This window comes from Chinchilla lanigera, unplaced genomic scaffold (assembly GCF_000276665.1).
Source record: "Chinchilla lanigera isolate Chin_1 unplaced genomic scaffold, ChiLan1.0 scaffold00063, whole genome shotgun sequence".
NCBI classification, from domain to species: Eukaryota; Metazoa; Chordata; class Mammalia; order Rodentia; family Chinchillidae; genus Chinchilla; species Chinchilla lanigera.
The window spans coordinates 375,989-389,516 of NW_004955464.1; the positions used below are offsets into that span (position 1 = coordinate 375,989).

General features: G+C 41.5%; 1 protein-coding gene and 1 pseudogene across 10 annotated transcripts in view; both read right to left on the bottom strand.

Moving 5' to 3' along the window:
• Positions 1 to 6,440, bottom strand: part of LOC102019041 — an 11,816-nt pseudogene extending 5,376 nt beyond the window's left edge.
• Fggy (FGGY carbohydrate kinase domain containing) overlaps positions 1 to 13,528 on the bottom strand; it is a 495,194-nt gene that overhangs the window by 187,952 nt on the left and 293,714 nt on the right. The window lies entirely within an intron of this gene.

The window sequence follows — 13,528 nt, forward strand, 5'->3', positions numbered from 1 at the left end:
CATTGTTAATTCCCTACCACTTTGTTTGTAACTCTGTATTGTCTGTACTGTGCTTGTGATGTTGTAAAATGTTGTATGTGTGTTAATGTTTCCCTCCTTTTATCTTTAAAAAAAAAGAATACAGAGTTCTGTAGTACTTGGCTTGGTCCTGACCCTGCAAACAAGGCTAGGGCTGGAGACTGACCATATCCTGATCAAACTGTTAATTTTTCACAAATCAGACATGGAATTAGGGCTGTAGGAATAAGGGCAGGACCATGAGCACCTTGCAGGGAGATTGAAACCAGGGCCCTCCTTGGGACTGCTGGCTGCTCAGCACACCTGAGGGTGGCATAGCTGGGTGACTTCAACACGAGGGGGGTCCTACAGATGGCCTGACACTCTGTCCAAGCCACTGTCATGTGACAGTCCCCATATTCCAAGATGCACGTGCTGTATTGGGCAAAGATGCATGTGAAAGCCAACCAAAGAAGAGGAGAAAGCTTATTTTTAGGTATGAAGGCTGATCATAGGGTGGGCTTAGTTACAGCTTCTGACTGCTGAACAGCTTACAAGCTCAACTCAGGTGTAAGGTTGACTGAGTACAGTCCCTCTCCTCTCTCCTGCCTTCCTTTTTTTTGAGGGGAGTACATATTTGATGCTGGGGATTAAACCAAGGGTCTTGTGCACACAGGAAAAGATTCTACCACTAAACCACATCTTCAGCCCTGGAGTATAGTATCTTTCTATATTTGCTTGTTTGGTTTTGGTTTTTTGAGACAGGGTCCTGCTATGTAGTTTAGGCCTCTAACTCATAGTGATCCTTCTGCTTCAGCCTCCTGAGTGCTGGGATGAAAGGCATGCTCACCACACTTTGGTTCCTGAGTATCTTTTTAAAAGCCCTGTAAAACCATTTGTCATACTTACCCCTGTAACTGACTTTCTGTTGCTCTTAACTAACCTCTATGATCTGGTGGAGAACTCCTCTGTCCGCTCATCCTCCCTTCACCTACCAATCACACTTCACCATCAACCCCTCTGTCCTCTGTCACCCACACATACCTACCCTCACTCCTTTTTCCTATCATCCAAGCTTCCAAGGCAAAGACAACCCTCACAGCCTTCAAATTAAGAAAATAACCATAAAGAATCAAACTCAAACATAAATAATGAAAACATTAAAGTTCTATAAGGAGGTAGAGGATCCTAGCAGAGACTTATTTCCCCTCTCAGTGACAACTTCAGAAGAGGTGATTTTCTACGTGTACTTCTCTCCTGGATACCAGCTGTGCTACAGCCAAAGTAGGATGCTGGCCACAAAGATCCCTCATGGTCCACCCCAGGGTAAGGAGATTCCTTAATGGAAGCTGTTACTGATAAGCTGTTTGCATGACTGCTGGAGACAGATTTACAGAGTTCTGTGAGAACCTATCCTTATCTTGCTCATTTTGGTCAGGAGCAGGAGCCTGTGTGTTTTTTATGATTCAGTCAAACCCAAAAACCCCAGGGTCTTTCAAGTTGTTCTCAGCTGACTGTCAGTTCTTTTGGTGAGAGACAAACAGATTGAAGTTTCTTGCTACCTTGTGATGTAGCTGTGTGTTGAACTCTGAAAGATGACAGCTGCTGTATTATTCCTGCAAGTCAACCTCTTCCAAACTGAGAATCACCAGATGACACTTACACAGTAGAGTTCTGTAGCAATGACATCCACCACTGTCCCTGATACATCCCTGCTCTGCTGGGACTGAACATCAGGACATGGACACCCACCATCTCTTGAGGCTCTGGCAGTCTCACCACGTTCATATGTCCAAACTGGTAAGTCCTCACCCCGACATATTTAAGACTAAACCCCTGGATCAACCACACTTTTATAAACAGAGTGTAAGAGGTATTGACTCCCCTTCTCCTATAGTGACATCTTCAACAAAGTACACAGAGGCCACATTAATGTCTGGGCTCAGTCATAATAGGCTGCTTGTAAGTTACAGCTGGTCCTGTCCAGGGAAAGTGCAGTTGGCTGGGATGAGCTGGAAGCCAAGCAGCCGTTGGAGCTCAGAGATAAGCATGTCCTTGTCGGTGGTGCTCAGGCAGCTGAACTTCTGCATCAGCCTGGAGTTGAGGTCTACCACCATGCCCTCCACTGCACGCCCAAACACCCACTTCCCTGCCTCCCAGGAACCTACAGGGAGGGCTGGGACACTGCTTCTGTGAGGTAGGCCCAGGCCTCTGAAGCCTCACAGGGATAAACTCAGCTACTCACTCTTTCCCTCTAAGCCCTCTGTCCTCCTCCAGTGCTGCTACCTTTAAGGCCCTTTTTTAACATGCTAAGGAGTGGAATTGTTTTTTTTTAAGGCAAAGAGAAAAAAAAATCCCCATTCACATTTTGGCTGCTTTGTAGCTAGAAGTTCCCCACTCCTTGCCAACATCCTCAAGCATCTATTCAGGTTATCAGGCCAAATGTTCACAGTGATTCACTTCAGTTTGTTTCAGTTCACAAGTAAATGTAAAAGGTATGCTCATTATCTGCTCTGCTACTTGGCAGTTCCTGGTTTCCCCATGGAACAGGCCTTCCTTGGCCCTCTAGAGTGGCCAAGCTCTAGATCCACTTCATGTGTATCAAGAAACCAGTATGTGTTGTTTCTTCTCTCTAAGTCAGAAATTCTACACAAAGGAAAAGAGACTTTACCCAAATATATTTTCCCAGAAAGTCTTTCACTGCCTTATCTCATTCTGTTCACTGACTCTTCCTCGAATCCATCACTCCATTGCCTTCTGCTTCCCCATGCTTTGAATGTACCAAACCTACTTTGACTTTGGACTTTTAAACAACCCAAACACCTGAGGCACAAAAGCCAACACACACACAGTGAGCCTTGGACACATCAAAGGGGAAGGTGCCAGCTGCTCCAGACCTGCCTGTGCTCTGATTCAGGGAAAAGCTAGCTGAGGATCTTCATCTCTTCTGTCACTCATGTTGTCTCATGGCATGTATTGGAATGTAGCTTTCCATCTCTTGGCTCTCTTTGGAACCTTTGGCTCAGTGACACTCTATCCATGAGCTCTCTTGCTCTGGAGGTCTTGGTGAGGATGGCCTTCCAGAACAAATTCCTATCAGGATCGCACCTGGCACCAATACCCTGTGCAAGGGGATCTGCAATGTGGCCAAAGGCAAAGACATTTTTCCACTGAGGAAAATAGTCCCATATTAAGTGTATCCCCATTAAACTTCCATCCTCCCAGTCTAAATTAATGCCCCTAAAAGGTCTCCATGGTATAGACCAGTGGTGGCTGCAGCAGGCTGTCTGTATCATTGAAAGCTCCAAAAGGTTCACCACCACTGGTACAGAAACTTTCCATACAGCTTTCAGGATCAATAGTTCAATCAATCCTTGAGAGACCTCCAGAAAGTGAGAAAGATCTTCATTTTTTATATGGATAAATGGGAGCTCTGAAAAGTCAAATGAATCACCCAAGTTTACCTAGATACAAAGTGTCAGTGTAGAAACTAAGACCCTTCTTTTTACTTCTAAGGACAGCGTACTTCCTGTTGACATAATATTGAAAAGTAACATATAAGATTTCAGGAAAGTAAGAAACTTCTTTGTTATGTCCCTAAAGCCATCATCTTATGGTCTCCTGTAGGATGATACATCAGAAAGAGTCTTTAATTTTGGGAAGGACATGCTATAGCTAGTTATGCACAGCATTAAAGTATATAAGGCCCGCCTGTTTTCTTGGAGGCGGCCCCTACCAATCCCGTGCCTGTCGTTCCTTGCTGCAGCTTTGGGACAGCATCTGAGCACTAGAGACACCAGCATGTACTTGCAACACTAAGGCATGGTGGGACCTTGAGAAGCTTGGCTTCTCAAGCATGGAGAACCTTCAAGAGCACTTTCAGGATCCCCCTAAAATATATGCATTCAACATCACCTCATCTCTAGTGTTCATCCCTTTGCACACTTGAACCCAGGTGAGTGATTGTTCCATTCAAGATTTACAGAAAGCCAACTTGGTGTCAGGACCAGTATGAGACAACATGGAAATGAATGGTCCCTGACACTTGCACTTGAGGAATTTGCAGCTATGTGATCAAGAAAGATATAAACAGGTAAATATTAACAAGTGTGGAAGAGCATATGCTGTGATAGAGCTTTGTACCATTTAAGTAACAGCTACTCCAGCTAACAGAGTCTGAATGCTCCCAGGAAAGGAATGTTAGGTATCTGAGCTAAGATGTGAGGCTTAAGACATGAGTCAGCCTAGAGGAGCAAGTAGGGAGGGGTACAGCAGGAGGAAAAAGGAGGAGAGTATAGCCTGTACTCTAATTCTCAGTTGAGGGAAACAGAATATGATGGGAATGGTTCGACCTAGGTCTAGAGCACTCAGCCTGGGCCATGCTGTGAAGGGGATCAGCAGACTTACCAAGGGTTTAAAAGCCAGTACTGTAAGGGCAATGGACAGGAGAAGGGATTTCACCCAAGACCTTTTTCTCTCTCTCTTGGTTTGTCATCTGTAAATAAGATGATATTTAAAATTCCTTCTGGGTATCCCAATCTGATGATCATCAAATGCATCATCAAAGTTATAGCATTATTTTTCATGTTTTAAAAAGTTTATAGCTAAACATAATAAATAGGTATCTAGAAGATCATTCAAACTCTAGTAAGAAGTGATTTAAGTTCAAGCGTCTTTTACTTACTAAGCATGCAACTAACTTTCCCACACTAATAACTCAGGGAGAACTCAGAAGGTCCCTATTAGGATTAAACACCAAATATTTCAAAATACCTCTACCATTGCTGTAACTCAGCAAGTGTCTATTGGCTATTAACTGGATAGGGACAGTGTGGCTTAAGATACTCTATTTTTGGATAAAAAAAATTGTGGTACTTTTATGTAATGGAATATTACTCAGCTATAAAGACAGATAAACTCGAGGTTTTTATAGATAAATGGTCACAACTAGAGACCATACTCATAAGTGAAATAAATCAGACCTGCATGTGTAAGCATCATATTGACTCACTAGTGTAAGACCTGAAAGAGTGAATAAAAACTAGGAGGAAAGACAGACATTGTGAAACGAAAGGAAAATGTTCAAAAGTAAAGGGCAACTGGGGTGTGGGAAAGGAAAGTGAAAGAAGGGGAAATTATGTAAGTGTGTATATACAGGATAGCTATCATAGTTGTACTACTGTCTTCTATTGCTCTACAGAAAGGAATAGTTAATGATTCTTTGATCAGTCTTGAATGCCTCTATTTGTTTTCCTGAGAAACCACTTTGAAGATATCAATAAGTAATACAACAACCATGGTTAATTTCCTATAACTTTGCCTGTAACTCTGTTTTGTTTGTATTGTTCTTACGCTATTTTGTAAATGGATGTCTGTCTGTTAATACGTTTTCCTTCTATTTTTTAAAATTAAAAAAAAGATACTCTATTTGTATGGTATGTTTATTACATACCAGGGCTTAGACATGTGGCATTTAATGAGCCACAGTTATAGCTCTCTAGAGCTCAAGCTCTAGTGGCAGAGACACACAATTAATACACTTTTGCAAATGAAATATTGTAAGTATAACAGACACAGGAATAAAGTACTACAGTAACAATGAGGAAGAGGAGACTATTTTTGCCTGAGTTTACAGGTAGAAGCTCAGGCAAAGTCAGGGTAGTTATTTAAATTGATGACCATTAGTTCATAAATAAACAGTTAGATATACTATTTGATGTCTTTCATACTCTATAAGTTGTAACACAAGTTGATTTCCAGGTTCAATTTTATCCAATAAAGATGTTCTCAATTAGGAATCTTAATGAATTTAATGAATCTTAATAAAATTCCCCCTCAAGCAAATGGTCTCAGAGAATAAAAATGTGGAGGATGTAAAAAAAGAAATGAGGAAAAGAACTCGTTCTTCTGTAAGTTTTTAATTTTTCCAAGTTTTGTCATAAAATATGACTGTCTTAGCCAAGAGCATACTGGGGATTTTACTAGTAAGGCACAGAAGTAAAGTACTGACAAGCCTCATTTCTCAAACCACTACAAGGGAAGACATAAACTGACCCCATGGGTTCAACAGCCCAACTCATTCCATCTACATAAAATCAGATGAAAAGTGTGTTACTGACCACCACCATCTAGGCCTGGAAAAGGCCACTCAGAGGAAGAGCTGATCTTTTTTCACTAACCAGCAAATGAAATATGCTCACAATGAGTGAGTGACATGTACCTTTTGATGATGAAGAAGCAGGAGAAAGAGAAAGAGAAGGAAAAAACACATGTGGCAGGATTGAGACACTGAAATATCTAGATTAAGTGTTTATTCTGTTGTGTGGAGTTTCAAGACAGCTACTTTATTTACCTTGTACAACGTAGGCACGACCTGCAGTGGACAGAGCTGTCATCTCCAAAACATAAAAATCAAGAAAGAGCATGAATCCGAGAGGCATCATGATGTAGTGGTAAAAGAATTTAATCAATGAAGTTGATTAAGGTACAGTAGAATCTAAAGCTGAGTTCTGGGGAAAGAGAATGAAACCTGACTCTGGCAGTGCCACAGAGGAGGCAGAGTGGAACTGGAGTCTCAGAGGATGCACAGGATTTCAACAGGCTCAGCTGGGGCCAGGGCGCAAAAGGAGGAGGCAAAGGGCAGCTTTCTGGCCCAGAGGAACCACATGTGGAAAGAGTAATGCAAGGTAGGAAGCACTCCTTCACTGCAGAAATGTTTGTATATTGTGGGAAAATGAAGCCCTGTTTTCTTGGAACTATAGTCTGGTGAAGAGTAGGATGACAAAAATAAATACACATTGAAATATATATCAGCTGGTGATATACTGTGTCAAATATGAAACAGGACAGTGCAATGAAGGTAAATATTGGGTTGGTCTGGGTAGATCTGGAAGGGAATCAGGGAATGAAGCTGCAGTTAGCAAGCACAGAGCAGAGATAAGAGTTAGTGTGAAGTGTGGCAGGGCTGTGCTGTGTCTGTCATCAAGAGCACAAAATCAGTGAAGCTGGAGTCATGGGACAAGGAGGAAAGTGACAGGAAATAAGGGTAAAAAAGTAAGAGTGGTTGGGTTTGCAGGGCCTTCTTAACCCTTTTGCAAGACACTGGCTGTAACCTTCAGTAAAATAGGAAACTACTAAAAGGCTTTGAGTACAGGAATAGCCCAGTATCAGTTGTGTGGGAAGGTGTTCCTCCCTGGGTGTCATGATGAGAATAAACTACTGAACAAGGGTGGAATCAGGGAACCCCGTCAGGAAACTATAGATGTTTGGCCTGGCTGGTTCCCAGTGACTGGATTCTGATCATATTTTACTGATAGAACGGACAGTATTGACTGATGGACTGACGGACTGAGAAAAAGAGAGGGTAGGATACTTGAAGGTGTTCAGACCAGGGCAATTGCTAGAATGCACTCTCCTTTTCTGTTCTAGAAAGACAAGAGAGGAGATTTTAAAGGGTGGAAGGAATTAGCAAAGTGGATTTGGCAAGTTATGTTTTAGGTGTCTGTTAGAAAACCAGGAAGAGAGGCTGAATAGGTAATTAGCTGCCTTAGTCAGGATATCTGGGGAGAGGTCATCCTGGATAGACACAGTCCATAGGTAGTCATTTAAGTCATGAGTCTTGGTGAGGTCACCAAAGAGGTGAGGGCAGACAGAAGGGAAGAGGTCTGAGAGGCTTAGAGGTTTAAGGTTTCCCAAAACTTAGAAACTGAGGGAGGGAGAAGAATAAGACTCCAGGACCAGAAGGGCTGGAGAAAAAGATCAAACAAGAGGCAAGGCCAAGGTTGGGCTCCACTGTACTTGACAGTGCCCACAGATCCACCTGGAGAAGGTCTGCCCTTGGGTTCAGTGATAGAAAGTAACAGAAATAAATGCTTAAGAGTTATTTTCATAGAGAACTTTGCACTGATTGGACTCAAGAGAAATCAGGAGTTTTCCTCTCCTCTCATTTAGAGGGGAGCTGTTGTAGCATGTTGCAGTTTTACATGACTCACTAGACAGTGAGCTGTGAGTGCAGCTGAAGAGAGGAAGCAGTATGTCCTGATTGAAGGGCCTATATGTGAAGGGTCTACAGGCTGCAGCAGCTCTACTCTTTTTCTCTACACCCAACTATATGTGCTGTATTTGTTCCATGCATTGTTCTTCCTTATTCCTGGATGAAATTTCAAGTAAGTCTATACTACACTCTTAAATAGCAGAAGATCCTTGGCCACCTGCATGCACTGAATGTGCACACCCTATAGCAGTAACCAATGCTCCTGTTTTGTCTAGTTGGAAAGCTGTCCTCTTATGGTTACAGCTTGTTTGAGACTTTGGGGATGTCTGCAGACACAGGCTTCCTCTCTTCCTCCTTGCTCTGCTTTCCCTCTACTGGCTCACCAGCTGCTGCCTGAGGCTGCACCATACAGGCACAGCCTTACTAATAAAGATCTTTTGAACTGCAGCTTGGGATCTGGGTTGGCTCTGTCCTCACGTATGGGGCATGTCCATATGTCCAACATTTAGTAAGGTCCTCCTGCAGAGTCACTGCAGTGCCCTCACTGGGGACCCCACCCCACTCCAGAGTAAACTGCTTACAGATTGCTCTAGGTCCCAGCAGCAGTCTGGTCACAACCAATTGTCCATTCCAGCCTTAAGGTGGCTCACCCTCCTGTTGGGATGATACCACCCCTAGAGTCGAGCCTATCTTGGATGGAAAGCTCTTAAGGTACCTGTATCTGGCTTCCTGTGCTGGAGAGATCATGCCTTGTCTTTGTCTTTGGTGAATATACATCCAGTTGCCAAAGCAGCTTCACACATTACTTCATTATCTCATACTCAAGAGCCAACCTTTTTCTTTTCCTTAGACCTCACCTGTGACTTCTTCCACCTCCACTTTGCATCCTCAAGGTGACTTTTAAGACAATTTTTACAACCTTAGTGGACCATATGTAGGTGGTCTGGCTCTGGGGCCTCTTCAAAAAGTCCAAGCTATTGTAAGACCTTGTTACATGTAGCTAGATAGAGTGCATATGGTAGGAGATAGATCGACAGAGCTGGCTAGGACAAAATAAACATTTCCCTCTGACAATGGAAAGTCATCAGAAGCTTTGTAGGTGGAGAGCCAGTGAGAAAAAAATAATCAGTTTCTGGACATGGAGTACAATAACACATGGTGAACTTAAAGTATTAAATGAAATACCTTTTGAAATGAGCAGAAATATACAAATTAGAGCCATCGTAAAGTATTTAAACTCTTAAGATACCTTATCTTTCTGTTTTATGATAACCAACCTTATTTACTTATTCAGCAATACAGATATCTACATATATCCTTCCTCAGGAATCCAACGCTGTCTTTTTGCAGATAAACTTTAAGCTTGTCATTATGCATGACCCCTATAGAGTATAATCCTAGAATTCTTAACCCTCTAACCCTTCATTGAGACAAATTTTTTAGGACTTTTGCATCAATCCAGAATAATCAGTTTCAGTCCTTCATGGATATTGTAGTCAGGGTTTACAAGGGAATGTATTTAATACAGGACACATGATTTGAAGGATTATTTTATAATAGTCACCCAAAGAGTCAAAATGCAGAAGAGAGCAATAGATCTGTCCATATTCTAGAGATTCAAAGAATCCAGTTGAGGGCGTGGATCCCATGGTAATGTCCTGCACAAGTCCAGATTAAGATCTAGAGCCCATGGCAATGTCCTCTATAAATCCAGCTGGAGGCCTAGAGCCCATAACAATGTCTCATGCACATCTATACAAAGGATCTGTACTGTGAAGGCACAAAGGTCAGTGGTGGAAGCTAGGAAGTCTATGCCAGTGGGGTAAAGGGTCTGTGCCAGCAGGCTGAGAAATCTGCACTGGAGCCAGGAAGCAACACTCAAGGTAAGCACCAGAGATCCCCTGAAAAGAACCTCAGCCATCCTCGGTGACAGCAAGAACTCAGGCTCCTCTAACAATGAAAATAGATGAGTTCATATCAGGAAAACCAGTGTGACAAGCTTCTTCAGGGGAAGCAACAGCACACCATCTGACCCTCCAGTTCTCCTTTTATGCTGTTGGAAACAATCCTCAGGTGGGCCTTCCACACCCAGAACCATGCTGATTCAGTTCAGCTGGGTGTTACAAATAGACCATTTGTTAATCCACCACAATAGACATAAATAAATAGAGACAGTGTAAGGAGACGAATAGCTAAGTTTAAGGAGCGAGGGAAATAAGTAATTATTCCATTAAAGAAAGTAGTTTATTTTGTTCTGATTAAATGATCTTATTTTTTTCTTTTCTTTTTCTATTTTAAAAAGTAAAAGAAGGATAACATAGCAATAGGGGGGCTTACCAAATTACAGACAAAGTGCTGGAAATTATCAATGGTTGTTGTTTTACATATTGTTATCTACAAGATCGTTTCTCAGGAAAACAAATAGATAAATAATAGTGAGCTACAGACAAAAGTGGTAGGTTATTATCAATGGTTGTTGTACTATACTTTGGTATCTTCAAAGTGGTTTCTAAAGAAAATAAATAGAGCTATACATGAGTGACCAATTGAATATTCATTGATTATTCTCAATGGTTGTTGTAGGAAACACACAGTAATAAACATACATCCATTTACAAAATAGCATAGGAACAATACAAACATTACAGAGTTAAATGATCTTTAATCACCTGGCTTCAGTTCAGATGAAGTTCAGAATCTAGGGGGAAAGTCTAATATCCAGCAGAAGGTTCTGTGATTGATCCATTTGTTTATCCCTTCATATGTCAAATGATGAGCAGACCATGCCAGGTGCTGGCAAGAGGTATGGAAGGTAGCACAGTGAGCTCAACTCATTGAATAAGGGGTAGGATAAGGACCTAGAATTTTTGATTCACTTTTAAAAAATATGGTAGCTTTCAACAAATATTTATTAAGGGCCTTCCATTTATTAGATGAAAAGACTGAACACCTAAAGAGGTCCCAGTCTCTCTCTTTGACACTGGGGACACAATGAATGTCAACAATCCCTGCCCTGGAAGTTTACAGCCTAGTGATGGAACTTCATGCTATAAAAAGGGACAATCCAATAACATCAACCTGGGCTGGGGATTTAGCTCAGCGGCACAGTGCCTGCCCCACAAACACAAGGTCATGAGTTTGATCCCCGGTACTGGGAAAAAACAAAACAGTAACATTAACCTTACTGGCTGGTTAAGCACAACTACTGACCATCTGTCTTGCACACTACAGAAAATTAATTTCTCAGCTTCATAAAGGATATACACACACACACATATATATATTTGTATGTATGCATGTATGTCTCTGGAATCTCCAACAAATATCATTAAGATCAGGAACAAGATGAGAATGTGTTTCATCTCTGTAACTGTTCAACATAATACAATTATGGCAAACACAATTAGGCAAAAGTTAACAGACATAAAAATATAACAAAGGAAGAGAGACAGATGAAATGTGCAGGTGAAATTATGTCACAGATATAGCTCACCACTGTCCTCCCTGCCTGGACCATTTCTTTCCCTACCCAAAGTACAACAGATGTCACTGCCCTAAGAAGCTTGCTGAGCATCCAAACTATATTAGACTACCCACCTCTGTAATTAACTGTGAAAGCCACCTTAGATGGTTCCTAAGTGTGATTAGGTTAAGGGTGTGGAGGTGGAGAAGAGCCTAAATGCAGTCATGACCATCCTTATAAGAAAGAGGCAGAGTCAGCATGACCACAGGTAAGGAGCAGCCAATGCCCAAAGAAGCTAGATATCAGTGATCCAGGCACAAGCCATGGAATGCCAGGGGCCACGGATTGTGCCTGCAGAGGGAGCATGGCCCTATGACACTTAATGATGGCGTAACAAAACTGATTTTTGGCTGCTAGGCTGTAGAACTATAAGAAAATAAATGTGAAGTTTTAAGCCACTAAGTGCATGATAATTTCTCATAACAGTAACCATAGCTTCTTGGCCTAAAAGAAAAATACAACTGGCCCTATAGCTCTTATTACTGGAAGAAAAAAATGTATCATTTCAAATTAAACAATACTTTTCCAAACAGTGAATTCTAAACTATTTCTCAAGTGTAATTTGATATAGGGTACAATAAGTGACATATTAACTCATTGGAGTGGTTGCAGCAAGCACAGGCATGACTTCCACATAGCTTGTTATTTCTTTCTCCCTCCATACTTTTTCCCCTTACCTTCTTTCTTTCTAGTTTTAAACTTTTTATTCAATAATGATTTCACACTTACAGAAAGGTCGTAAAAATTGTACAAGGAATTCCTATATACCCTTAGATTCTCTCAATGCTTTGCATAACCATTCTGCTCATAACACACACACACACACACACACCTGCAATATAATTTTTTCTGAACCATTTGAGAGTAAGACTCAGATATGCTGCCTATTTCATTTACTCTTACATATTTCAGTATTTAATGAAAACAAGAACATTCTCTTATATAACCATAATATAATTATTCTGTTTGAAAATAAGTAATTCTGTTACCTAATCTAATGATCTTATTATAATTGTGTCAAGCGTCCACGACATGTCCTTTATGGTAACAGGATGCAATTCAACATCACAGATGCTCTGTAGCTGTCTTATCTCTTTGGCCTCCTTTAATGTGAAATTCTCTTTGAGGCTGTCTCTATCTTTTAAGATCATAATATTTTCAAAAGGTTGAGCCAGGTTATGTTTTAGAATCTCAGTTTGAGTTCCTTACATTTCCTTATGATTAGATTCAGAGTGGGCATTTTGGGCAGGATGACTACAGAAGTAATACCAAGTACACCTGCTACTTTTTGACAAATATTTGGTAAGCACCAAGGGAAAAAACATGTAAAACATTCATATAAAAACCTAGTAGATGGTGGTACCAGGAAAGTGTGTCTCCTGCAGGTCCAGCCTGTCCCAGGAACAGCTTGTGAGCCTGCTATTCTCTCTCCTCCTGCTCCCTGGCTGATCCTGGGCAATGGGGTGAGATATATGGAAGCCTCTACTGCAATAACCTGGCAACTTCAGCATCTTCACCGCCAGCAAAGTCCTCCTGATCTGATATTTTGCACACTTTCAACTGTCTCCACTTTTCTGCATTACCTCATCGGTCCCAGGCAATTCACCATGACATCCTCTCTTATCTGGACTCCCAATCTCCTTCTATTGGATCTCCTAGTATCTGCTATGGTGTCTCTTCAATCTGTTGTGCAAACAGCAATTATTTTGATCCTTTGTAAGTCCAGTTATGTTATCCACTGTAGCTAAAGCCTTTCAATTTTTCTTAAGATGAAAGACCAAACTGCTTCATGAGGCTCTCAAATCTACTGTGTTCTGCCCTTCTACCTCTCCAGCCCAAACTTGACCACTTTCCTTCCTAACCCACACTAAAGCTGCCCATTTTTCGCCTTTTATCCTGCATACCCGCTTATTAACCACTTTTCTCTCAATGACTGCCTACAGCCATACATAACTTTCCTTAATAACTTTCCTTCCTCCCAACTGGACTCTTTGCTTAGTCACTGTATTGGTCAG